Source organism: Oncorhynchus nerka, linkage group LG2 (assembly GCF_034236695.1).
Source record: "Oncorhynchus nerka isolate Pitt River linkage group LG2, Oner_Uvic_2.0, whole genome shotgun sequence".
NCBI lineage: Eukaryota > Metazoa > Chordata > Actinopteri > Salmoniformes > Salmonidae > Oncorhynchus > Oncorhynchus nerka.
In genome coordinates, this window is record NC_088397.1 from 60,699,625 (window position 1) to 60,724,523 (window position 24,899).

Genomic DNA, 24,899 nt, shown 5'->3' on the forward strand with positions numbered 1-24,899 from the left:
CAGGAAGGGACAGGGATAAGGAAGGGACAGGGATCAGGAAGGGACAGGGATCAGGAAGGGACAGGGATAAGGAAGGGACAGGGATAAGGAAGGGACAGGGATCAGGAAGGGACAGGGATAAGGAAGAGGCAGGGATCAGGAAGGGACAGGGATCAGGAAGGGACAGGGATCAGGAAGGGACAGGGATCAATGAAGGGACAGGGATAATGAAGGGACAGGGATCAGGAAGGGACAGGGATCAGGAAGGGACAGGGATAAGGAAGGGACAGGGATCAGGAAGGGACAGGGATAAGGAAGGGACAGGGATAAGGAAGGGACAGGGATAAGGAAGGGACAGGGATAAGGAAGGGACAGGGATAAGGAAGGGGCAGGGATAAGGAAGGGACAGGGATAAGGAAGGGACAGGGATCAGGAAGGGACAGGGATCAGGAAGGGACAGGGATAAGGAAGGGACAGGCATAAGGAAGGGACAGGGATCAGGAAGGGACAGGGATATGGAAGGGACAGGGATAAGGAAGGGACAGGGATAAGGAAGGGACAGGGATCAGGAAGGGACAGGGATAAGGAAGGGACAGGGATAAGGAAGGGACAGGGATAAGGAAGGGGCAGGGATAAGGAAGGGACAGGGATAAGGAAGGGGCAGGGATAAGGAAGGGACAGGGATAAGGAAGGGACAGGGATAAGGAAGGGACAGGGATAAGGAAGGGGCAGGGATAAGGAAGGGACACGACTTGGGACAGTGACCTTTATTCTGTTTAATGTTTAAATAATGTGTTCAATTTAGTTTATAATGCATTGTTTCACAATTTTTGCAGAGACATATAACTGCAATCATTCAATCAAACTAGTCTACATGCACATGAAATGTATAACAAAGACTTGAGAATTGAGGATGTGCGTGACTAAGTTCAACCAGATGTGCTAAAAGGTGCAGCATGCTGCACTTGCCTGCTACGATCTGTGATGTAGTTTGCTAGATCACCACCAGGGGACGCAATCATACAATTTACAAGCCGTTTACAGACTGAAAAAGCCATTAGGTAAAACTATCAGTCAGTCAATGTGGCTTTTATTGAATAGTATGTAGGCCTAATATATTTTACAGTAAAACAACATCCGATTCCATTATAATGGGTTGGCGTGATTGTCTTATTCGTGAAAATACACAATATGCAGCAAAGGCATACTAGGCTAAGTCACAATAATTTTTGCTATAAGCTACTAAAACAATGTTATGCTCATAGACCAATGTGTAGCCTATATGTATTGTACTACGCATAGGCCTAGAGCACTGTGATGAAAGAATTGCGTAGAGAATCAATTGAGTGATGTAGTATTTATGTATATGTAAATCTCAGTGAATTTGAACTAGGCAACAGATAATTGAAAGCCCACTAAATTGTTCTGATTAGCCTGCCGTTGGCCTCGGGCATGTTTTGACGTTTTCTTCGTCTATTTCAACCTGTGAGTGTGACGATGTAAACGGTAAAATACGGAACCATCACACGTTTCCTAGTCTACTGAATCAATTAAACGACAAAAACCAAATTCGTCAACCATAAATGACAACACAAAGCGTTTTATTATTTTGACTCCAAGTTCTGCAATGTCATGAGCTCACCTTGACGTTTTCTGCCGTTGAAAGGCAGGTGTAATGACTCTATGCGCTCATAGTCCAGTAGGCATACGTATGGTTTGGTGAAGCTAAAAACGGTTACATCCTCTGGTTATTAACTGGGATAGGTCACCCCTGTGACCAACTCCACACATGACATTGATGTGGAAGCTGCGTAAAGCTGAAAGCCCGTGCCCTCGAACATAACCAGCTCTTGATAATCCGTCCATTAATATACAGTGTCATAGGCCTAACGTGCACAGTAATATCTAACTGTGTTAATGCATGATAAAAATTCACTCAATGAATCCGATTTCGTGAGCAATTTCGAATAATAAGCACTTGAAATTATTCATATTAAGAAGAAACCTTTCTATTGCTTTGGAAAAAAAAGAAACTTACATTGAGTCCAGTGCCTAAATTAACTTCTGAATAATTGAACGAAATTCATTTCAATAGTGATAATATGATCATTTAAACATGAAGCACAACATGGAGTGGTTTGTACAAAATAATTCGCCTATAGGCATTGGAAAACTTTAATCCCTTATAGTAAGAATTATAAAAACACTATGTTGGTCTATAGCCTACTCTTGATAAAAGCATCCCCTAATTTCGAAATTGAGTTTTGGAATGAAGATGAACACACTATTTACCACATGGTTGCTGGTATGACTGTATGATGAAGTCTGGTATTGTGCTGAGCCATATATTGTTACCCAAACAAGACATAAGACAAATGGAAAAACTTCACATAGTCCGTATGTTCTATTCTTCTGGGCCCGCTGATTACGTCGCGTGATAAAAGTTGTTTCTTACTATAAACTAATGTGGGAATAAGAGAGCTCTAATGAAGCGGTTAGGGATAAAGCATCATTTGCTCTGATGCGGTCCCTATCGCCCCGAACACTAAAGGCTTGGTTTCATTGGGCAAACAACCAGCATCAAACGTGTTTATCAAGTCCGGTGGCGGCAAGAACCACCATCCACCGGGAAACTGGAGCAGCAGCGGGGGAGGTGCGACCATAGAAATGCCCTCTCTTCCTCCGTGCCTTTTGCGTGTTTAATTAAAGCTTGTTACTGTTTTGAATTTGATTAATAATCCTCCAAACTAAAGGCGACCTTTGTCTGGGCAGAATGTATGGCCATTATCATTGCAATTATTTAATCAAGAGCTGCAGCTAATAGTTTAAAAAACAAACGTTTTAAACGGGCAAGAACGAGACGCTAAACTGGAACACTTGCCAAAATGTAGTATTTAATTATGTCGCATTATAGTCCAGACAACTATTGTTAATGTGGGCGCAAAGACTGCGTAAGTTTCTTGACCACCACAAGATGACACAGGCATGGAGGATATCAGCGGAATGATTTCTTCAGATATACCCATATCGATTTAAAACGTTTCATCAGCTATTTCAAATTACACTGCACTTCAAGATTATTATTTACACTGAACAAAAATATAAACACAACATGTAACAGGTGTGGCATATCAAAAATGTGAGGTTTTGTCACACTTGGCAGAGTTCCTCTGTTCCGTGTCTGTGTTCTTTTGCCCATCTTAATCTTTTATTTTTATTGGCAAGTCTGATAACTTTGCAACTCTGCCTAGAAGGCCAGCATCCCAGAGTCGCCCCTTCACTGTTGACGTTGAGACTGGTGTTTTGCGGGTACTATAATGAACACTGCCAGTTGAGGACTTGTGAAGCATCTGTTTCTCAAACTAGACACTAATGTACTTGTCCTCTTGCTCAGTTGTGCACCGGGGCCTCACACTCCTCTTTCTATTCTGGTTAGAGCCAGTTTGCGCTGTTCTGTAAAGGGAGTAGAACACAGCGTTGTATGAGATCTTCAGTTTGTTGGCAATGTCTCACATGGAATAGCCTTCATTTCTCAGAACAAGAATAGACTGACGAATTTTCGAAGAAAGTTATTTGTTTCTGGCCATTTTGAGCCTGTAATCGAACCCACAAATGCTGATGCTCCATATACTCAACTAGTCTAAAGAAGGACAGTTTTATTTCTTCTTTGATCAGGACAACAGTTTTCAGCTGTGCTAACATAATTGCAAAAGGGATTTCTAATGATCTATTATCCTTTATAAATGATGAACTTGGATTAGCTAACACAATGTGCCATTGGAACACAGGAGTGATGGTTGCTGATAATGGGCCTCTGTACGCCTATGTAGATATTCCATAAAAAAATCTGCCGTTTCCAGCTACAATAGTCATTTACAGCATTAACAATGTATATACTGTATTTATGATCAATTTGATGTTATTTTAATGGACAAAAAATGTGTTTTTCTTTAAAAAACAAGGAGATCTCTAAGTGACCCCAAACTTTTAAACGGTAGTGTACATCACTTTTATTTTGAGCCGTCTTTGCCGTCAACCAAAACGGAGCACCTGGCTCACGCACGGGAAGCCCGGTTCTAAAAAGAAAGCAATAACCCGGGGCAGGCCCGGGACATTAATCAAATCCCCTCAATAGACGGGTTGGTTGTTTAGCAACAATACCGACAGATGCACAATTATGGGAGAAAACAGAAGGTGTTGGCTTAGATTGTTGACAACATGTAAACTATATTCCGTCTTCCATATTTATTGAAAACATAAATACATTTTCACAATGAGCACTTGTCTCGCAAATACATATTTACAGTTGTTGGTTAGCTAGCTAGCTAATTTTAACATGACTTTTAATGACTGCAAAATGTATAGTATTTAGGGGTTCATGTAAAGTAAGTACTAAATAAAGTTTCATAAACCAAAAGCTTGTGTGAGAGCACGGTGAAAGCAACCTAACTTGTAGCCTAGGCCTATGGCCTAACGTGAAATAAATGACTCCAACCAAAATATCCATGATATTAGTTAGAAAATGACTTTGTTGATAAAGTTATATATACTGCCGTTAATTAATGTTCAGCATAATAGCTGAAGACAATACAATCGATGCAATAAGGGGGAACATGAATTCATGAAATGACCAAACTGTGCGAGGCCAGAACTAAGAACAATATGGCTGTTGAGAAAGAGAACGTGAAGTAGACTGAGCTGTGTAGGATTAAAAGAACCTGTTTCTGGGTCAATGGATGCATCTCAATAATATCAACACATGGTTGGCACATGGTTAGCAGATGTTAATGCGAGTGTAGCGAAATGCTTGTACAGCTAGTTTTGACAGTGCGGCAGTATCTAACAAGAAATCTAATAATTACACAACAACTACCTAATGCACACAAATCTAAGGAATGGAATAAGAATATATAAATATAAATATATGGATGAGCAATGACAGAGCAGCATAGGCAAGATGCAATAGATGGTATAAAACACAGTATATACATATGAGATGAGTAATGTAAACACATTATTAAAGTGGCCTTATTAAAGTGACTAGTGATCCATTTATTAAAATGGCCAATGATTTCAAGTCTGTAGGCAGCAGCCTCTCTGTGTTAGTGTTGGCTGTTTAGCATTCTGATGGACTTGAGATAGAAGCTGTTTTTCAGTCTCTCGGTCCCAGCTTTGATGCACCTGTACTGACCTCGCCTTCTGGATGGCAGCGGAGTGAATAGGCAGTGGCCTGGGTGGTTGTTGTCCTTGAGGATCTATTTGGCCTTCCTGTGACATCGGGTGCTGTAGGTGTCCTGGAGGGCAGGTAGTTTGCCCCCGGTGACACGTTGGGCAGACTGCACCACCCTCTGGAGAGTCGTGTGATTGTGGGCTGTGCAGTTGCCGTACCAGGCGGTGATACAGCCCGACAGGATGCTCTCGATTGTGCATCTGTAAAAGGTTGTGAGGGTTTTAGGTGACAAGCCACATTTCTTCAGCCTCCTGAGGTTGAAGAGGCGCTGTTGCGCCTTCTTCACCACACTGTCTGTGTGAGTGGACCAATTCAGTTTGTTTGTGATTTGTACAAGGGGGGGTGCTCCCTCTGCTGTTTCCCGAAGTCCAAGATTATCTCCTTTGTTTTGTTGCCGTTGAGTGAGAGGTTGTTTTCCTGACACCACACTCTGAGAGCCCTCACCTCCTCCCTGTAGGCTGTCTCGTCGTTGTTGGTAATCAAGCCTACTACTGTTGTGTCGTCTGCAAACTTGATGATTGAGTTGGAGGCGTGCATGGCCACGCAGCTATGGGTGAACAGGGAGTACAGGAGGGGGCTGAGCACGCACCATTGTGGGGCCCCAGGGTTGAGGATCTTCAAAGTGGAGATATTGTTTCCTATCTTCACCACCTGGGGGTGGCCCGTCAGGAAGTCCAGGACCCAATTGCACAGGGCGGGGTTGAGACCCAGGGCCTCAAGCTTAATGATGAGCTTGGAGGGTACTATGGTGTTGAATGCACAGCTATAGTCAATGAACAGCATTCTTACATAGGTATTCCTCTTGACCAGATGGGATAGGGCAGTGTGCAGTGTGATGGCAATTGCATCCTCTGTGGACCTATTGGGGCGGTAAGCAAATTGGAGTGGATCTAGGGTGACATGTTCCTTGACTAGTCTCTCAAAGCACTTAATGATGACAGAAGTGAGTGCTACGAGGCGATAGTCATTTAGTTTAGTTACCTTTTGCATTCTTGGGTACAGAAACAATGGTGGCCATCTTGAAGCATGTGGAGACAGCAGAGTGGGACAGGGAGAGATTGAAAATGTCCAGAAACACACCAGCTAGCTGGTCTGCGAATGTTCTGAGGACACGGCTAGGGATGTTGCTTGGGCCATTATCCTTGCGAGGGTTAACACGTTTAAATGTCTTACTATCTTAATATCATCTTTCTCCTGAAGTGTACACTTGTTATTTCCCACACATCAAAAAAGCATTGGATTGGTGGAGAGATGGGCTTGAGGGATTTTTTTCTTATGGCAGTCATTTAAAGGAAGTGAACAAGTGCACACTTTGGAAGGCACAGGACCATAAGCGTAGGCCTTCTGGAAACATAAGACAGTACAGCTTAACATAGACAGAGGTCTCTCTCTCTCTTTCTCTATCTCTCCTACCCACACAGTGAAAACGCTGCTGCTTTTCAACCCAGATGATGTGTATGTATTTTTGTGTCTATTTATTCTACCTGAGTCCTCCTCAATGGCACCACAGTTCCATGACCTCTCCCTACCTTGTTTCTCTGCTCTCTTATGAGCATACTCCCAGCTCCAGTGATAATTGACCCAAGGCCTACTTTTAATTTGTACCGATTGGGTGGCTGTGTGTGTGAGGGAGAGGGATGGAGAGAGAGAAAGTGGGAGAGAAATATGTGTCTCATGAATATGAAAGAGTAGACGTGGAGCAGTGTTGTTAATGGATGGTCAGTGGTACACATGTACACACACACACACACACACACACACACACACACACACACACACACACACACACACACACACACACACACACACACACACACACACACACACACACACACACATAAACACTAGTCCTGTACGTCCTACATAATTTGGAAGTGTGTGGATGGATGGATGATGGATGGACGATGGATGGATGATGTTGGTGGGTGTGTGTGATTTTTCCTCTGTTGTATTAGGTTCTAGATATACACTTCTCCAAGCTAATGTCTAAACAGTACTAAGTTCAGAATTGTGAAGAATATTGTAAATAATATAAATTACTTACTTATAACTTAGAATAAATATCTTACTTAGATTTTAGTACAACTTTCTTACCTTATCATTACCAAAAAACTAAGGATAAACTGTATATTGTAGGCTTTTGTTGTCAGTCGAGAATTTATAAACAAATGATATGGGAAAAAATATTGTTGCTCCAATGGAAAGTCCTTCCTTGAGAATTAAAATTGTGTTGTTGTGTATGGTAATGTATTTACTCTGAATGTGTGTTGTTTAGTGGTTGCCTTTTCCCCTTTAAGACGAGGCTCTGGGGGGCTGAGGAATGCCCTCCCCTGTGTGTGTGCCTGCGTGTGTGCATTTAAGTGTGTGTGTGTGTGTGTACTGGCTGAAAAATGCCCTCCTCTGTGGTATTGTCGGGGTGGCTGGGGGCTGAGGGGCCCGGGTCGGGGGCTTAGTGAGGGGCCCTGTGTTTTGTTCTGTTACACATCAATGGGACGTCAAGCCGGGTTTGGGCCTGACAGCCCCAGGATTAAAGGCTTTCTACTAGAGGCTGTACGGCCCTCCCCCTGACACACACACACACACACAATGGGCTGAAGGAACATAGTCTTAACTCTTCAAGTACTAAGTTGTAATTTGCAGGTGGCTAAAGCCTGCAGGACTAGCCCCAAACTCTTAGAAAAACTGTTCCAAAAGGGGTTTTCAGCTGTCCCCATAGGAACACTTTTTTTGGTTCCAGGTAGAACTCTTTTGGGTTCCCACCCAAAACGGTTCTACCTGAACCAAAAGGGTTATACCTGGAACCAGAAAGGGTTCTTCAAAGGGTTCTCCTATGGGGACAGCTGGTTCTAGATAGTACACAATAATGGGAAAGAGAGTACATGGTGGTGTGTGTGTCTCTCTCTCTGCTCCCCACTCCTATTCCAGCCGTTCAGGAGTGGACTATAAATCCCAACTGGTCTATAAATCTAGCATGGGGAAATGATAATGATTAGAGCTCAAGTTTCCATCTCCTGATAAGAGGCCACATCTGGCCTGGCTGAGGCAGAGGAGAGACAGAGGAGAAGGCAGGATCCTGGTCAGGCATCTATCTGAGAGGTGTGTGTGTGTTCGTGCCACAGGCAGGGCCATGCACAGACCTTTCAGGGGTCAGATGCTCTCGAAATTCATAACATATCAAATGTAGCATTTTATTTTGCATAGGCCTATTTACTTCTGCACCAACACACTCACTCATCATCATCACACATTGGAAGCTAGTTACAGTGCCTCCAAAGCCATGACTGACTTCAGGAAAAGAGGGTGGGCTATAAACAGATCATTGACATTGATGATTGATGTAAATCTGCTGCTAGCTAGCTCCATTTACCTCACTGATTGATTTATCTTCAATGCTCCTTTCAAATAATAACCTCATAATATAATATTCATCATCTTCTAACCCATGATATATGGCTGGCTGGCTCGTGGCTTGCGTGGATATTGTAGTATTTGGTGGTTAGCGTGTAGACTAGCTGTGTTGCTGCTGCCCTGACACACATGTGCAACTCACGACTGAAGAAGGACGTTGATGCAGCCGCTCTTCTCTATGTCCTTCTGCCTCTCAGTCTCTCTACTGCGCATATCAGCCAACGTATCAGCCAACATATCAGCCAACGTATCAGCCAACGTATCAGCCAACGTATCAGCCGACGTATCAGCCGACGTATCAGCCGACGTATCAGCCGACGTATCAGCCGACGTATCAGCCGACGTATCAGCCAACGTATCAGCCAACGTATCAGCCAACATATCAGCCAACGTATCAGCCAACGTATCAGCCAACATACCAGCCAACGTATCAGCCAACATATCAGCCAACATATCAGCCAACGTATCAGCCAACGTATCAGCCAACATATCAGCCAACATATCAGCCAACGTATCAGCCAACGTATCAGCCAACGTATCAGCTACATATCAGCCAACGTATCAGCCAACGTATCAGCCAACCTATCAGCCAACGTATCAGCTACATATCAGCCAACGTATCAGCTACATATCAGCCAACGTGTCAGCTACATATCAGCCAACGTATCAGCCAACATATCAGCCAACGTATCAGCCAACGTATCAGCCAACATACCAGCCAACGTATCAGCCAACGTATCAGCCAACGTATCAGCCAACGTATCAGCCAACGTATCAGCCAACGTATCAGCCAACATATCAGCCAACGTATCAGCCAACATATCAGCCAACGTATCAGCCAACGTATCAGCCAACATATCAGCCAACATATCAGCCAACGTATCAGCCAACGTATCAGCCAACATATCAGCCAACATATCAGCCAACGTATCAACCAAGTGTTATTAAGTGTTAATCAAATGGTATGTTTCTGTGGAGGTACTGTAGATATTTAAACTAGGTAACTCGTTACACACACTGACCATTGACCGCATCTCTCAAGCCATGCAGATGGCAGGTACGGACAACAATAGCCAGATGCTCCCAGGAAACGCTCAGGGATGGAAGTGTGTATCTGTGGTGACAACAACAGTTGTTATTGTCCTGCTGTTTGGAAGACTCCTAGCAGTGAACTGTAGACAGTTCAAGGAGGAAGGGAGAGAGAGGCAAGGAAAGAGGTAAGGAGAGAGGCAAGGATAGAGGCAAGGAAAGAGGTAAGGAGAGAGGCAAGGATAGAGGCAAGGAAAGAGTCAAGGAGAGAGGCAAAGAGAGAGGAAATATGAGAGAGAGAGGAGGGAGAGGGGAGAGAAAAGTAGAGGGTGAGAGGTAAAGGGAGAGGGGGTAGAGAGGGAGGGGAGGAGCTGTACATGCATGTTTTCTTAAATGCATGTCTGGACAGAGAAAGAAAAATGACATGCTGTATTGGGAGGGGGAGTGATAAGTTAAACTTTGAACTGGAAGCGACTGGAGGCTATGATTGCATAAATACCTGTTTTTATAGCCTGTTGTTATGCTTAGGATGGCCAAAAGGTGGTGCTGTGGGTAAGTGGTGGTGAAGAGTCAGTGGAGGGAAGGAGGGCCTAAGTGTGAGTGAGAGTGGGAATAATTTTTACATACCAGCGGTTGAGAGGGATTCTTTGTGTCATGGTTGCAGTTTGAGTTGAATAAAATACAATCTCAATATTTGTAAAGCACTAGTACTCCTCATGATGATAATCCTATAGGTAATGGTTTAAACTAGAAGTGTATTAAGACACACAGACCAGAACAGACAAAGAGATACTAAACTTTTCACCAACTCACAGGCACTATTGGTACCCTGCGGTTTGGACTAGAGCCCTAGAGACTTTGGGCTTATTCTGATTGAGATACATCATTTTCTTGGACACCATGTTGGCTCAAAATGCTCTAAGACAATTCAGTACTAGTACGAACGTGAATCAGAATATTGTTGTCATGGAACAGTTGGCTGTTGTGGCCTGTACAAGCAGTCTGACTACAAACAGGTGGAGGGTTAGGTTTCAGGAGTTAGGGGTTAGGGATCAGAGTTTATGGGCTAAATCAGGTGGCCCTACCTACATCCCCGGATGTATAGAGGTGGTCCACAGGCACAAATCTAGGATCAGCTTACCATCCCCAAATCCTAACCTTTACCATGAGGGGGAAAAGCCCAAACTGCATTTAGATCAGAGTCTAGGGACAATTTGGTTCTGGGTTATAACATTAGAGGATGCAGGGCCAAAGACTGTCAGGAGTAAAGAAACATCAAACTAAGTGGACAGTTTGTTTTGCATTCGGAAGCAGTGTCACTGTAAACGACAAACTACAACACACACACTCACACACACTGTTTACTGGTTCCGACTGTGGCTACACTCTTTTAAGCAAAATCACTCCTGGATTTCCTCTGTTACGTCAGAGGGTTCTTTATTCGCCAGCTTTGAAATGCTGCACGCTTCCAATCTGGAATGTCAGAACTGTGGGCGAGCATCTCTCTGGCTCCGGCACTGCTCCACACTGTTCCGGGCCGTACCAACAAAAATGTTTATTGATGGGGGAAAGCGGTCCCGCCAACAGTGCCTATTAGCAGTAATTACCCCTGCCTGGTCAATAGCATGTTTCAAAACCCCCCTCTGCAAAGTTGCGTTGTTTAAAAGCAGCCGTCGGCATCCACCTCCTTCTCCAACCCCTCACCTTCCAGCGCTCTCCTGTCACCACTAACGGAACACAGATGGGCCATGGGGAAGCAATCAGGCCACTATTTGTCTTGGTGCTGATCATGTTGTGTAAAGTGTCTGCAGTAGGACTGAGGGTGTTAAGGGTGTAGTGTGTGTGTTAGTGCCAGTGCTTTGCCAGGTGAGAAGCACTGGCATCAACAGGTAAAAGGCTCCATGTTTAAGTTACCATTAACCACAGATCTAGGATCAGCTAGATCTCAGCTACACTCCCCAAATCCTCACCTTAACCATTCAAGTTTTTAAATGCAAAACTCATCTAAGATCAGCATCTAGGGGCAACTTCATCCTACTTTGCTGACATATATTGATAGAGCCAGGTAGATTTCAGGGCCAGGCCAGGTATGTACACTATGTAGGGTTAAAGTGGAGGGCACAGCGGGAGGGCAGGCTCTGAGTTTTAGCTGTTTAGTTTGGGACGTGGCCCAAAAACAGCTGGACGGCAGCTTGTCTGCTCACTGGGGTGAGATTCCTCCTCTGTAGTTTAATGTGCTAAATACTAGACTGTGATAGTCTATCAATGCGAGGTCACTGGATCTAACCTCTTAAACCCACTACTGATTGGAACGCCACAAGGTAAGGTTAGGCTTATGGTTAGGCTTAAGTCTAGGGTAAGATAGTTAGTTGAAATGTTACTGATAGATAGAGCATCTACAGATGGACTGACTATTCCAATAAAGTGTTAACATAGGTATTTCTGTGTAGTGAGGTCTGTCAGTTAGACACAGATGGTTTGTTTTAAAGCAGTGAAATTAACAACAGACCTGCATTAGTGACAGCGGGGGAACAAAATCAGTGATGTCCACGAAACTCGAAAAGCGAGTGACGGATTGCACCAAGAATTTACTCAAGGACTTTCAGCAAAGCATATTAGGTAGCCTCTTGTAAAAGCTGCCCTATAGAAGAAGGCAGGCTACTACAGAAGGGATTGGATTTATTGTACTGTGGAGTATTTCCATTCTCTCTATGGGGAAAGTTTCTATGTAGACAAGGATCAAGATGCTTTCTGAAAGACGCTCTCAGATAGCAGCTGTAGGCTTCAGAGAGCGGGAGAGAAGGAGGGAAAGATTCTGAGAGGATGAGTCAGAGAGAGAAGAAAGGAGAGAGGGAGAAAGCATCATCGGGAGTGAAACCTAATCCCACCTTCTCTGCTTCCCTCGGATTGGCTGGCCCTGCTGTGAACCCTGACCTCTAAGCTTGTCTGGATCTCTTTTCCCCTTTCTTTTTCCCTTCTACCCATCTGTCTCCATAGAGTGGGTGAGAAAAGGGGAGAGGGGGGGTCTGCAGAAATGTCAGGGAGACATTAAACAAGGTGCGTCTGTGTGCTCACACATTACAACCTGTCTGCTTTTCATTTTTCTCTCTATTTGCTTTTATTTTCTCTCCTCTAACCCATTCTCTCCCTCTCTCCCTCTCTCCTCCTCCTTCTCCCTCTCTCCTCCTCCTTCTCCCTCTCTTCTCCTTCTTCTCCCTCTCTCCTCCTCCTTCTCCCTCTCGCCTCCTTCTTCTCCCTCTCTCCTCTTCTTCTCTCTCTCTTCTCCTTCTTCTCCCTCTCTCCTCCTCCTTCTCCCTCTCTCCTCCTCCTTCTCCCTCTCTTCTCCTTCTTCTCCCTTTCTCCTCCTCCTCCTCCCTCTCTCCTCCTTCTCCCTCTCTCCTCCTTCTCCCTTTCTCCTCCTTCTTCTCCCTCTCTTCTCCTTCTTCTCCCTCTCTCCTCCTCCTTCTCCCTCTCTCCTCCTTCTTCTCCCTCTCTCCTCCTCCTTCTCCCTCTCTTCTCCTTCTTCTCCCTCTCTCCTCCTCCTTCTCCCTCTCTCCTCCTTCTTCTCCCTCTCTCCTCCTCCTTCTCCCTCTCTCCTCCTTCTTCTTCTCCCTCTCTCCTCCTCCTTCTCCCTCTCTCCTTCTTCTTCTCCCTCTCTCCTCCTCCTTCTCCCTCTCTTCTCCTTCTTCTCCCTCTCTCCTCCTCCTTCTCCCTCTCTCCTCCTCCTTCTCCCTCTCTCCTCCTCCTTCTCCCTCTCTCCTCCTTCTTCTCCCTCTCTCCTCCTCCTTCTCCCTCTCTCCTCCTTCTTCTCCCTCTCTCCTCCTCCTTCTCCCTCTCTTCTCCTTCTTCTCCCTTTCTCCTCCTCCTCCTCCCTCTCTCCTCCTTCTCCCTCTCTCCTCCTTCTCCCTTTCTCCTCCTTCTCCTCCCTCTCTCCTCCTTCTTCTCCCTCTCTCCTCCTCCTTATCCCTCTCTCTCTCCCACAGCACAGCCCATCTGTTACGGTTAGGTATGGGACAGTATTGACTGTCATATGAGTCAGTGGAATAACTGTAACGCACACACACATACCCACCTTCAAAATGGAGATGATTTGAGCTTGAGGGGGCACCTGTAGCTGTCTCCAGGTGTTATCTGTGGGTTTAACTATGTAGTTGCCTTAATTGAGTGTGAGTTTTATTCCCCCTCTGAAGTGCTGTTTTAGTATGCATCCCTTAGTGCTGGGCCAAGAGGCCTCCTCAAAGCCTTACAGGCATCTTCCATTATTGCTGTAACTTTATCTATCTCTCTCTGTCTGTCTCTCTCTGTCTCTCTCTCTCTCTCTCTCTCTTCTCTCACACTCTCTCTCTCTTTCTCTCTCTCTCTTTCTCTCTCTCTCTCTCTTTCTCTCTCTTTCTTTCTTCCTCTTTCTCTCAGCATTACTGTGTGTGTGTTTGCGGTGACCAAAAGAAACAGCTTTGAAACTCATCCAGCAGTGTTGTTTTCCCCGGCAGCACCAGAGGGGTTGACACATGAGAGGGCGTACAGACAGACTCCTGGAAACCAGAGACCTCCACTCCAAAGCCACCCCACCCTGCACCCTTTGCCCCCTCAACAACCACCACCACCTCCCCCGCCAGCACCCCCACCCGAGGCTGAGACACAAAGGTAAGTGCCCCTAAACCACCTACCAACTCCCTCCCCTCTCTCATGCACCCCTCAACCATCCTAGCCCAATGCAGCCCAGCCCAGTCCAGTGGAACCCAGTCTAGCCCAGTGCAGCCCAGCCCAGTCCAGCCCAGTGCAGCCCATCTCATCCCAGTTCAGTGGAACCCAGTCCAGCCCAGAAGAGCCCAGTCCAGCCCAGTAGAGCCCAGTCCAAACCAGTAGAGCCCAGCCCAGCCCATCCCAGTGGAGCCCAGTCCAGCCCAGTAGAGCCCAGTCCAGCCCAGTCCAGCACAGTGGATTCCAGCCCAGCCCAGTTCAGTGGAACCAAGTCCAGCCCAGTAGAGCCCAACCCAGTAGAGCCCAGTCCAGCCCAGTCCAGCCCAGTGGATCCTAGCCCAGCCCAGCCCAGCCCAGTAGAGCCGAGTCCAGCCCAGTCCAGCCCAGTGGATTCCAGCCCAGTAGAGCCCAGCCTAGTCCAGCCCAGTGGATCCCAGCCCAGCCCATTCCAGTAGAGCCCAGTCCAACCCAGTCCAGCCCAGTGGATTCCAGCCCAGCCGAGTAGAGCCCAGTCCAGCCCAGTAGATCCCAGTCCAGCCCATTAGAGCCCAGTCCAGCCCAGTGGAGCCCAGACCAGCCCAGTAGACCCCAGCCCAGCCCAGTAGAACCCAGTCCAGCCCAGTAGAGCCCAGTGGATTCCAGCCCAGCCCTGTAGAGCCCAGTCCAGCCCAGTCCAGCACAGTGTATCCCAGCCCAGCCCAGCCCAGTAGAGCCCAGCCCAGCCCAGTCCAGCCTAGTGGATTCCAGCCCAGCCGAGTAGAGCCCAGTCCAGCCCATTAGAGCCCAGTGGAGCCCAGTCCAGCCCAGTGGATTTCAGCCCAGCCCAGTCCAGCTCAGTGGAGCCCAGCCCAGCCCATTCCAGTAGAGCCCAGTCCAACCCAGTCCAGCCCAGTGGATTCCAGCCCAGCCGAGTAGAGCCCAGTCCAGCCCAGTAGATCCCAGTCCAGCCCATTAGAGCCCAGTCCAGCCCAGTGGAGCCCAGACCAGCCCAGTAGACCCCAGCCCAGCCCAGTAGAACCCAGTCCAGCCCAGTAGAGCCCAGTGGATTCCAGCCCAGCCCTGTAGAGCCCAGTCCAGCCCAGTCCAGCACAGTGTATCCCAGCCCAGCCCAGCCCAGTAGAGCCCAGCCCAGCCCAGTCCAGCCTAGTGGATTCCAGCCCAGCCGAGTAGAGCCCAGTCCAGCCCATTAGAGCCCAGTGGAGCCCAGTCCAGCCCAGTGGATTTCAGCCCAGCCCAGTCCAGCTCAGTGGAGCCCAGTCCAGCCAAGTAGAGCCCAGTCCAGCCCAGTGGATTCCATCCCAGCCCAGTAGAGCCCAGTCCAGCCCTGTGGATTCCAGCCCAGTCCAGCCCAGTGGATTCCAGTCCAGCCCAATGGATTCCAGCCCAGCCCAGTGGAGCCCAGTCCATCCCAGTGGAATCCAGCCCAGCCCAGTGGAGCCCAGCCCAGCCCAGTAGATCCCAGCCCAGCCCAGGACAGTAGAGCCCAGTCCAGCCCAGTTCAGCTCAGTGGATTCCAGCCCATCCCAACCCAGCCCAGTAGAGCCCAGTCCATTCTAATAGAGCCCAGTCCAGCCCAGTCCAGCTCAGTGGAGCCCAGCCCGGCCCAGTAGAGCCCAGTCCTGCCCAGCCCAGCCCAGTGGAGCCCAGTCCAGCCCAGTAGAGCCCAGTCCAGCCCTGTCCAGCCCAGTGGATTCCAGCCCAGCCCAGTAGAGCCCAGTCCAGCCCAGTGGATTCCAGCCCAGCCCAGTAGAGCCCAGAACAGCCCAGTCCATTCCAGTGAATTCCAGTCCAACCCAGTGGATTACAGCCCAGCCCAGTAGAGCCCAGTCCAGACCAGTGGATTCCAGCCCAGCCCAGTAGAGCCCAGTCCAGCCCAGTCCAGCCCAGTGGATCCCAGCCCAGCCCAGTAAACCCCAGCCCAGTCCATTCCAGTGAATTCCAGTCCAACCCATTGAATTCCAGTCCAGCCCAGTAGAGCCCAGTCCAGCCCATTAGAGCCCAGTCCAGCCCAGTGTAGCCCAGCCCAGCCCAGTAGAGCCCAGTCCAGCCAAGTAGAGCCCAATCCAGCCCAGTCCAGCTCAGTGGAGCCCAGCCCAGCACAGTAGAGCCCAGTCTTGCCCAGCCCAGCCCAGTGGAGCCCAGTCCGGCCCGGTAGAGCCCAGTCCAGCCCAGTGGATTCCATCCCAGCCCAGTAGAGCCCAGTCCAGCCCAGTGGATTCCAGCCCAGTCCAGCCCAGTGGATTCAAGTCCAGCCCAGTGGATTCCAGCCCAGCCCAGTGGAGCCCAGTCCAGCCCAGTGGAGCCCAGCCCAGCCCAGTGGAGCCCAGTCCAGCCCAGTGGATTCCAGCCCAGCCCAGCCCAGTAGAGCCCAGTCCAGCCCAGTGGATTCCAGCCCAGCCCAGTAGAGCCCAGTCCAGCCCAGTGGATCCCAGCCCAGCCCAGCCCAGCCCAGTGGATTCCAGCCCAGCTGAGTAGAGCCCTGTTCAGCCCAGTAGAGCCCAGTCCAGCCCGGTGGAGCCCAGCCCAGCCCAGTCCAGCGGATTCCAGCCCAGCCCAGTCCAGCCGATTCCAGTATAGCGTGGGGCACCAATGCAGAGCAGAGTGCACTGGTGTTTATTTTATTGGAAGTTTATTTCACTCTGTAAAACACTCAGAGACCTGGGGAGTGATATGTTTTTAATTTTTTTTTAACCTTTATTTAACTAGGCAAGTCAGTTAAGAACAAATTCTTATTTTCAATGACAGCCTAGGAACAGTGGGTTAACTGCCTGTTCAGGGGCAGAACAACAGATTTGTACCTTGTCAGCTCGGGGGTTTGAACTTGTAACCTTCCGGTTTCTAGTCCAAAGCTCTAACCACTAGGCTACCCTGCCGCCCCATATGTGCATGCATTCCTCTGCTTTTCCCTCTTTCTCCACCTCCTCCTTCTCATTCTCCCTCATTTTGTGGGCAGTGAGCCTCTCTCCACTTCCCCCTCATCTATCTACCACTCTCTCCACTCCCCCCTCATCTCTCTATCCCCCCCGTTCCCCTCTCTCTCCACTCCCTCTCATCTATCTATCCTTCTCTCCACTCCCCCTCATCTATCTACCCCTCTCTCCACTCCCCCTCATCTATGTATCCCTCTCTCCAACTCTCCCTTCATCTATCTTCCCCTCTCTCCCTCCCCCTCATCTCTTTATCCCCCCGTCCCCTCTCTCTCTCCACTCCCCCTCATCTCTCTATCCCTCTCTCCACTCCCCCTCATCTCTCTATCCCCCCGTTCCCTCTCTCTCTCCACTCCCCTCTCATCTATCTATCCTTCTCTCCACTCCCCCTCATCTATCTACCCCTCTCTCCACTCCCCCTCATCTATCTACCCCTCTCTCCACTCCCCCTCATCTATGTATCCCTCTCTCCAACTCTCCCTTCATCTATCTTCCCCTCTCTCCACTCCCCCCTCATCTCTTTATCCCCCGTCCCCCTCTCTCTCTCCACTCCCCCTCATCTCTCTATCCCTCTCTCCACTCCCCCTCATCTCTCTATCCCCCCGTTCCCTCTCTCTCTCCCCTCCCCTCTCATCTATCTATCCTTCTCTCCACTCCCCCTCATCTATCTACCCCTCTCTCCACTCCCCCTCATCTATCTACCCCTCTCTCCACTCCCCCTCATCTATGTATCCCTCTCTCCAACTCTCCCTTCATCTATCTTCCCCTCTCTCCACTCCCCCTCATCTCTTTATCCCCCCGTCCCCTCTCTCTCTCCACTCCCCCTCATCTCTCTATCCTCTCTCCACTCCCCCTCATCTATCTACCCCTCTCTCCAACTCCCCTTCATCTATCTTCCCCTCTCTCCTCTGCCCTCATCTCTCTATCCCCCGTTCCCCTCTCTCTCTCCCCTCCCCTCATCTCTCTATCCCTCTCTCCACTCCCCCTCATCTATCTACCCCTCTCTCCACTCCCCCTCATCTATCTACCCCTCTCTCCACTCCCCCTCATCTATGTATCCCTCTCTCCAACTCTCCCTTCATCTATCTTCCCTCTCTCCACTCCCCCTCATCTCTTTATCCCCCGTCCCCCTCTCTCTCTCCACTCCCCCTCATCTCTCTATCCCTCTCTCCACTCCCCCCTCATCTATCTACCCCTCTCTCCAACTCCCCTTCATCTATCTTCCCCTCTCTCCTCTGCCCCTCATCTCTCTATCCCCCCCGTCCCCCTCTCTCTCTCCACTCCCCCTCATCTCTCTATCCCTCTCTCCACTCCCCCTCATCTATCTACCCCTCTCTCCAACTCCCCTTCATCTATCTTCCCCTCTCTCCTCTGCCCCTCATCTCTCTATCCCCCCGTTCCCCTCTCTCTCTCCACTCCCCCTCATCTCTCTATCCCCTCTCCACTCCCCCTCATCTATCTACCCCTCTCTCCACTCCCCCTCATCTATCTACCCCTCTCTCCACTCCCCCCTCATCTATGTATCCCTCTCTCCAACTCTCCCTTCATCTATCTTCCCCTCTCTCCACTCCCCCTCATCTCTTTATCCCCCTTCCCCCTCTCTCTCTCCACTCCCCCTCATCTCTCTATCCCTCTCTCCACTCCCCCTCATCTATCTACCCCTCTCTCCAACTCCCCTTCATCTATCTTCCCCTCTCTCCTCTGCCCCTCATCTCTCTATCCCCCCGTTCCCTCTCTCTCTCCACTCCCCCTCATCTCTCTATCCCTCTCTCCACTCCCCCTCATCTATCTACCCCTCTCTCCAACTCCCCTTCATCTATCTTCCCCTCTCTCCTCTGCCCCTCATCTCTCTATCCCCCGTTCCCCTCTCTCTCTCCACTCCCCCTCATAGCTCTATCCCTCTCTCCACTCCCCCTCATCTATCTTCCCCTCTCTCCTCTGCCCCTCATCTCTCTATCCCCCCGTCCCCTCTCTCTCTCCACTCCCCTCTCATCTCTCTATCCCTCTCTCCACTCCCCCTCATCTATCTTCCCCTCTCTCCTCTGCCCCTCATCTCTCTATCCCCCCGTTCCCCTCTCTCTCTCTCTCCACTCCCCTCTCATCTCTCTATCCCTCTCTCCACTCCCCCTCATCTATCTTCCCCTCTCTCCTCTGCCCCTCATCTCTCTATCCCCCGTTCCCCTCTCTCCCTCCACTCCCCCTCATAGCTCTATCGCTCTCTCCTCTCCCCCTCATCTATCTTCCCCTCTCTCCTCTGCCCCTCATCTCTCTATCCCCTGTCCCCTTCTCTCTCTCCACTCCCCTCTCATCTCTCTATCCCTCTCTCCACTCCCCCTCATCTATCTTCCCCTCTCTCCTCTGCCCCTCATCTCTCTATTCCCCGTTCCCCTCTCTCTCTCCACTCCCCTCATATCTCTATCCCCTCTCCACTCCCCCTCATCTATCTTCCCTCTCTCCTCTGCCCCTCATCTCTCTATCCCCCCATTCCCCGCTCTCTCTCCCTCCATTCCTCTCCATCTCATTGTGTAAGTATCTAGTATATCTTGGCTATTTCCTCAATCAGAGTGTTTATATCAGTAATCTGTTCATCCAGACGTTTTAAATAACATCTCTACGTGTTTAGAAACACTGCCCAGGCCCTCTAATGAATTTATGTTAATGCCTGACTCTACTGCTGCTGCTGTGTGTGTGCGTGCGTGCGTGTGTGTGTGTGCGTGTGTGTGTGCGTGCGTGTCAGTCACAGTCATACAGTCACAGTCATACAGTCAAAGTCATACAGTCACAGTCACATTCATACAGTCACAGTCATACAGTCACAGTCATACAGTCATACAGGCACAGTCATACAGTCATACAGGCACAGTCATACAGTCATACAGGCACATTCATACAGTCATACAGGCACATTCATACAGTCATACAGGCACAGCCATACAGTCATACAGGCACTTTCATACAGTCATACAGGCACAGTCATACAGTCATACAGGCACAGTCATACAGTCAAAGTCATAACGTCACAGTCACATTCATACAGTCACAGTCATACAGTCACAGTCATACAGTCATACAGTCACATTCATACAGTCATACAGGCACAGTCATACAGTCACATTCATACAGTCACATTCATACAGTCATACAGGCACAGTCATACAGTCACAGTCACATTCATACAGTCATACAGTCACAGTCATACAGTCACATTCATACAGTCATACAGGCACAGTCATACAGTCACATTCATACAGTCATACATTCACAGTCATACAGTCACATTCATACAGTCATACAGGCACAGTCATGCAGTCACAGTCATACAGCCACAGTCATACAGGCACAATCATACAGTCGCAGTCACAGTCATACAGTCACAGTCACATTCATACAGTCACAGTCACAGTCATACAGTCACAGTCATACAGTCACAGTCATACAGTCATACAGTCATACAGTCACAGTCATACAGTCACAGTCATACAGTCACAGTCATACAGTCACATTCATACAGTCATACAGGCACAGTCATACAGTCACATTCATACAGTCATACATTCACAGTCATACAGTCACATTCATACAGTCACAGTCATACAGTCATACAGGCACAGTCATACAGTCACATTCATACAGTCATGCATGCACATTCATACAGTCACATTCATACAGTCACAGTCATACAGTCACATTCATACAGTCACATTCATACAGTCACATTCATACAGTCACAGTCATACAGTCACATTCATACAGTCACAGTCATACAGTCACATTCATACAGTCATGCAGGCACAGTCATACAGTCACATTCATACAGTCATACAGGCACAGTCATACAGTCACATTCATACACGTGGAGTGTATGTAATGAACAGTGAATCCCAATAAACAGGAGAGGACGTGCAGGGAGTGCGAGTACAGCTGTCCTGTTAGATGATGTAATGTTATCCTACAGCGTGACTCAACTGAGCCATTACTCCTGGGGGAACATAGGCTATCATGTACATGTACATCATCTAATGATATTTACGATTTTCCTTTCAATTTCAATGTCACAATTTTTCTATTAATTACTTCAACATACGATTCCAAAATGTTAATATGTCAATGTAAGATATACAAGAGCAATATCAATATCATCACAAGCACAAGGTACAATTACTCATGGGAAGAGCGTGGGAATTGGGAGGCGTGTGAGTTGAGAGAGAGGAGAAAGAGTCTGACAGACAAGCAGATTGCAGAGTACACTGATGGTAGATGAGAAGCTCTTCAGCCAATGAAGCCCCCTCGTCTGTGCGTGTGCTCTCTCTCCCTCTCTGACTAACCCGTCATTTGTCGGCCCAGTCTCATCAGAACAGACAGGTGTGATTATATTCAAATGAGATAGCTGTCACTGTGATGACTTCATCTGTAATGTTTACCTGTTTTCATACGCCTGCTGAAACATGATGTGGGAATTCTTTAGCGTTAAAATATAACAGGATAATAGACCTATCAGGCAATATCAAGTGTAATTCATTCATTTGACAGTGTAGAGTAATGTAAGAAAATGCAATGGAAGTGTGTGCGTGTGTGTGTGCATGTGTGTGTGTGTGTGTGTGTGTGTGTGTTGAGTGTGTTTGTGCTCCATACATTTGAGAGGAACAAAGGTGAACCAAGTGATATGTTGCAATCGCATGTAATGCTGCTGGTCATGGCCCGTATCCACACTGAGTCTCAGAAAACGGCCCTAGGAATCCTGTTAACACCTGGTTTAAGACTAAAACAAGTCCCAGCTGAGAGTAGGTTTTAGGATGATGTTAACAAACTCCGAGCCAGAAGTAAATCAACTCATAAAAGTTTACATATGCCGTAGATGCTTTCAATTGCCCAATTTATAGGCATACCCAAAATAGGTATACTTTGTGCTTCATAACTTGAACATTTAAGTTTAAAATGCTCAAAATAAAAAGATGTGATTATTAGCCTTGTGGTTATAAGTATTGAGGCATATCATGTGAATTATGCCTCATTTGAAATAATTGTCAAAAGAGCAAGAAATAGGCTACTGTCACATGTAGGTCCAGATGAATTCTTTCAACAACTATCCTGCAGGAACCACTGACTTGCTGCCTTTTTCTGTTATCAAGACACCAGCTGGCAACGCTTAAATGGTTAGGACAGCTCACAAGTTCTCCTGATTATTGGTTGACGAGGTGGAAGTCACGACTAAAGAGGATTCATGCAAAGCTTTTATTTTTACACACAAGAGTAGGAGTAAAATCCCTCTATCATCAGCACTTATGACAAATGTTCTACTCTGAGACATTTTGTTTATATGGCCCCAGATCTCCACACACACATCCAGGTCTTCTGAACAGGCTGTTTATTCCCATCCAATTTAACCTGTAGGAGGGCTGAAGTGCCTCACATAAACCATTTCTGGAGAAATAGGATTTTCCAACCCTACTTCACCCCTCACTGGCTGGTGACTGTAAATTCCTGTTTGTGTGTGTGGCTGACAATATACAGTATGTATGTCTGATCGAGTGTGTAGTGAGACAGATAGAAAAACTATTCATTTCCACCTTACACAAATTTACCCAGAGTACCAACTTTTCAAACAATTGGTCTGGATCTGTGCGTGCTTGTGCGTATGTGTGTGGGCATGTGTGTGTTCGTGGGCACGTGTGTGTGTGTGTGTGTGTGTTCAGCCCCTAAATAAGCGGTCTGGATTGTCATGTAGCTGTTACTGCGGCTTCCATGCAGTATAGCCATAAAACAGAGAATCAGCCCCTAAGACAAAAATTACACCTTTGTTTGTTGGCTGGAGAGAACACAACATATCAGAGACATAGAGAGAGAAAGAGAGAAGGAGAGAGGGAAGGGGCAGAGAGAAGGATAGAGAGGGAAGGGGAAGGAGAGAAAGAGAGAAGGAGAGAGGGAAGGGGCAGAGAGAAGAATAGAGAGGGAAGGGGAAGGAGAGAAAGAGAGAAGGAGAGAGGGAAGGTGCAGAGAGAAAGAGAGGAGAGAAGGGAGGGGCAGAGAGGATAGAGAGGGAAGGGGAAGGAGAGAAAGAGAGAAGGAGAGAGGGAAGGGGCAGAGAGAAAGAGAGGAGAGAGGGAAGGGGCAGAGAGAAAGAGAGAAGCGGAGAAGGAAGGGGCAGAGAGAAAGAGAGGAGAGAGGGAAGGGGCAGAGAGAAAGAGAGAGAGAGGGAAGGGGCAGAGAGAAGGATAGAGAGGGAAGGGGAAGGAGAGAAAGAGAGGAGGAGAGAGGGAAGGGGCAGAGAGAAAGAGAGGAGAGAGGGAAGGGGCAGAGAGAAAGAGAGAAGCGGAGAAGGAAGGGGCAGAGAGAAAGAGAGGAGAGAGGGAAGGGGCAGAGAGAAAGAGAGGAGAGAGGGAAGGGGCAGAGAGAAGGAGAGCAGGAAGGGGCAGAGAGAAAGAGAGGAGAGAGGGAAGGGGAAGGAGAGAAAATGAGGAGAGAGGGAAGGGGCAGAGAGAAAGAGAGGAGAGAGGGAAGGGGAAGGAGAGAAAGAGAGAGGAGAGAGGGAAGGGGCAGAGAGAAAGAGAGGAGACAGGGAAGGGGCAGAGAGAAAGAGAGGAGAGAGGGAAGGGGAAGGAGAGAAAGAGAGGAGAGAGGGAAGGGGCAGAGAGAAAGAGAGGAGAGTGGGAAGGGGAAGGAGAGAAAGGGAGGAGAGAGGGAAGGGGCAGAGAGAAAGAGAGGAGAGAGGGAAGGGGCAGAGAGAAAGAGAGAAGCGGAGAAGGAAGGGGCAGAGAGAAAGAGAGGAGAGAGGGAAGGGGCAGAGAGAAAGAGAGGAGAGAGGGAAGGGGCAGAGAGAAGGAGAGCGGGAAGGGGCAGAGAGAAAGAGAGGAGAGAGGGAAGGGGAAGGAGAGAAAATGAGGAGAGAGGGAAGGGGCAGAGAGAAAGAGAGGAGAGAGGGAAGGGGAAGGAGAGAAAGAGAGGAGAGAGGGAAGGGGCAGAGAGAAAGAGAGGAGACAGGGAAGGGGCAGAGAGAAAGAGAGGAGAGAGGGAAGGGGAAGGAGAGAAAGAGAGGAGAGAGGGAAGGGGCAGAGAGAAAGAGAGGAGAGAGGGAAGGGGAAGGAGAGAAAGGGAGGAGAGAGGGAAGGGGCAGAGAGAAAGAGAGGAGAGAGGGAAGGGGCAGAGAGAAAGAGAGGAGAGAGGGAAAGGGAAGGAGAGAAAGAGAGGAGAGAGGGAAGGGGCAGAGAGAAGGATAGAGAGGGAAGGGGCAGAGAGAAGGATAGAGAGGGAGGGGCAGAGAGAAGGATAGAGAGGGAGGGGCAGAGAGAAGGATAGAGAGGGAAGGGAAGAAGAGAAAGAGAGAAGGAGAGAGGGAAGGGGCAGAGAGAAAGAGAGGAGAGAGGGAAGGGGCAGAGAGAAAGAGAGGAGAGAGTGAAGGGGCAGAGAGAAAGAGAGGAGAGAGGGAAGTGGCAGAGAGAAAGACAGGAGAGAGGGAAGGGGCAGAGAAAAAGAGAGGAGAGAGGGAAGGGGCAGAGAGAAAGAGAGAAGGAGAGAGGGAAGGGGCAGAGAGAAAGAGAGGAGAGAGGGAAGGGGCAGAGAGAAAGAGAGGAGAGAGGGAAGGGGCAGAGAGAAAGAGAGAAGGAGAGAGGGAAGGGGCAGAGAGAAAG